The sequence below is a fragment of the Pinus tabuliformis genome, chromosome 1_2 (assembly GCF_031772625.1).
Source record: "Pinus tabuliformis cultivar Carrire ecotype Pingquan chromosome 1_2, CPIR1, whole genome shotgun sequence".
Lineage (NCBI taxonomy): Eukaryota > Viridiplantae > Streptophyta > Pinopsida > Pinales > Pinaceae > Pinus > Pinus tabuliformis.
Window position 1 is genome coordinate 86,987,622 of NC_142298.1, and position 3,727 is coordinate 86,991,348.

Consider the following 3,727-nt stretch of genomic DNA (forward strand, 5'->3'; position numbering starts at 1 on the left):
ATGCAGTTAACATCGGATCCAATCAAACGGGTATTGAACTAAGTTCTCACATTTTAGAGGTAGCAAATGTTGAAATATGTAACTAGGTTCGGTCTTCATAATAACATATGTAACCATGATTTTATGTATTTTATGTAAAGAGAAAAATAAATTTATTATTTTCATTCATAAGGCATGGGTTTCATGCTCAAGGAAAATTTATTTATAGGTCAAGCACACATTGAGTGCTTCTAGGGCTTGTCATTAAGTCAACAAGTCATAAGAGTCATTGTCATGTATGGAAGAACCTTTTTTGGCATGTTACATACTATAAGAAAAAGTATTTCGTGTTATATAAACCCTCCAAGGAAAGTGAACCTGCCTTGATCAAGTCAACCTACAAGCAATCACAAGTCGGCCTCATGTTGGACTATTCAACCATGAAGAAAAGGTTATATATAAGGAAGGCATCGACCTCATTTTGGAGATAGGGATTAGACATCAAGAGAAAAAATAAGACCTACAAGGAGTGAAAATAAGAAAATATAAAGGAAGAAATAAATAAAAGTCTTTGGGATCTATTTTGGGCTGAAATATCTCACACGTGCAAGGTGAATTAGGGCATCCATCTATTGCAAGAAGACCGAATTGCATAACCATTAAGAAGTCACTTTTAGCTCCAAGAAGACTCACTTTTAAAGTTGAGTTCTAAAGGAGGAAAATCCTATCCTAGCGAAGAGAAGAAGTATTATGATTCTTCCCTAAGCTTTCATGCATGCAAAGTTGCAGTAAGTACTAGAAGCCAAAAATTGCAGGCATAATTTTCAGGTCCAAAATCTTGGTCAAAGGAAAAGGGTGAAGTTGCTTCAAGGAAAGTTTGAATTGGGTTGACTTTGAGAGAAATAATTTCTTCAAGGAGGAGGTTTACTTCATCTTGGAGGGGTATGTGTCAAGGGTCTTAGGTCTTGGAATTCTTCATTTGAATTTCTATAAGAAGATAAGAGTTCTTATGGGTTTTCCTCTCAAGAGGATAGGTTTTGGCCATGGTTGATAGCCTATATCTTGTGTCCTCTTGTGTTATTTTTCTTCATTGTTTGGTAGTTGTTTGATGATAGAAAACACTATTAATAATCAAGTGAAAGAAGAAGTTAATCAAGTTAAGTAAAAATACATCACAGGAAGTTATCAAAGTAAGAGAAATCACCTAATCTAGTTTCCCTAGATTTCTCAATATGGTATCAGAGCTAAGGTGATAAGACAAGGAAAGGAAGCTTGTAGAAGGACCATCAAAAGGAATAGCAAGAAAGGTCAAGGAATCAAAGAAGACATCATCAAGAAGGGATACATACGGGCTAAGAAAACTAAGGAGCATCAAGACTACCCATCTCATCACAAGGATCATACCATCTAGAAGCAACAACAACAACAATACCACAAAGAACCTACTTTCAAGAAAGACCCTACCTACATTCAAAGAAATAAGTACTACAAATTTGAAGCATCTTAAAGTCTCCATTCCAAGAAAGAAAGAAAGAAGAGGTGTTTTCATCATCATCAAGGAATCAAGGTGATCTCCCTCTCTTTGAATCAAGGATTACTTTTCAAAACAGACTTGAAAGAAGAGATCTTCATCAAGAAGCCATCTTTTGTTATCAACAACATCAAGAAAGGAATCAAGTTGAAGATTTCATCATCTAGGAGTATCTTCACTCGACAAGTAAGTGTATTTATATCTATGTCTGAATCTATCAAAATGACTTCATTTTTCAAGGAGAGAAACAAATTGGTTGGGTCATCAAAATTCTTTGCGTGGAAAAAGAGGACAAACTTGATCCTCATAGAGAATGAAGTTATTGGACATGTCAATGGTAAAGTATCCAAACCATATGAAGTGCAAGCTCAAGCATTATCAAAATATATGAAAGGGGAAATAAGGGCTCAAAGAATCCTTATAGAATCCATCAAGGATCCCCTCATTCCTTATGTAGCAAAGTTGGAGACATTAAAAGAATTTTATGATAAGCTAGTAGAATTATTCTCTATAAACATTGTTGGAGAAACCATATCTTTAAGAACCAAGCTATACAAGATGAAGATATCAAAGGAAGAAGGAATAGCCTCATACTTTGTGAGGGTATCACAAATAGGAGACCAACTACAAGAGTTGGGGGAAATAATGTCCGATAAAGAAATGACCATCATTGTGCTCAATGCACTATCAGAGGAATGGGGTAACTTTTTATCAAGTATCTATGGAAAGAAGGAAGCTACTCAATTCAATGAAATTTGGTCATTATGTAAGACTGAAGAAACTAGGTTGAAGCAAAAAAGCGATGTTGGATCAAATGAACAAGTTCAAGCATTTATTGTTATGGCCAAGAGAAAAAGAAATTTTGGGAAGTTTGGTCCTCAAAAAAAGGAGAAGATCAATATGTCAAAGATCCAATGCTATGGTTGTCAGTAATATGGGAATTTCAAGAGAGATTGTCCTAAATTCAAGAAGGAAAACAAGAAAAGGAAAGAAAGGAATGAATTCCATGTCACCTAAGAAGTGGAAGAACTTGAAAAGGAGAAATCAAAGAAGGAGAAAGTGAAAGATATCGACTATGACTGAGATAATCTCCTTCACTTAGTTCTTTTCAGTTTTTGTAAAATATATCTATCATGATAGGAAGCATCACAAGGATGATATGATGCATTAGAGTTGAAATAAACATGACTTCATCATAAAAGGCATGGAAGGATAGTTGAAGTAGAAGTCTAAATGGTTATATCAATCAGTATGATGGAAAGGAACTAGCTCATGGTATCCTCATTGAAAGCATAAGTAGTAGTATAAATTGTTAGAAGAAAGTCATCTATCATAATAAAAGATATCATCATACATCATCATCATAAGGAAGGAGCATTTGCATGATGAGGATAATCAATATCCTCCATTGGAATCATCATTAGAAGATCACTTCTACTTGGAAGAAGCAAATGTCTCATTGATAATTCGCCTTGTGTGTGATTCATTAGTTAGAATAATGATGGTATGGTGACAAAGGAGTGTCGCATGTCAAGATGAGTTTACTTTCAAGCAAAGAAAGGAAGCTTCCAAAGGAAGTCTAAATGACCAAAAGGAGAAAAGAGGTATGTATGTATTTTATAGATTAAGTCATGTCATCATATAGTTGCAGATAGCATGGTTGAATGTTCTATCTCATGAGCATGACTAAAAAATAAGGAACTATTCCTTTAGAAATATGCATGTGTAGGAATTTACAAGGTGAGTTCCTCAGATAGAACACCAAAGTACACCGCTCACAAATAGATCACAAATCAATACACCAGTATTCTTGACGTGGTTAAGACCCTCAAAGAGGGAAATAGTCCACGACCTGAGCCAACGCAGCCACTTCAGAAAATTTATTAATAAAATAATGAAAATTTACATAAGCTTCTCTCGTGAATGGTCTCACTACAAATGACCCTCCATGCTCTTTAAATAGAGCTCATGGACCAATCGGGTGTTAAGCCACGGATCAAGTGTACCGAGGAGAGAATGGACCTTCGGATCACTTCATGTCTAGAACATATCATGACCGTCAAATTGTAAGTTACAAAAGTACATAATAAAGAAACACACTTTACCTAACTCTACACTAGACCAAGTTATACTTAACTATTTCCTGTGTGTCGAAATATCCTAACATCCCCCCTTAAGAATAACTTGGGATAGGATTGAAGGATGTACAAATATGAC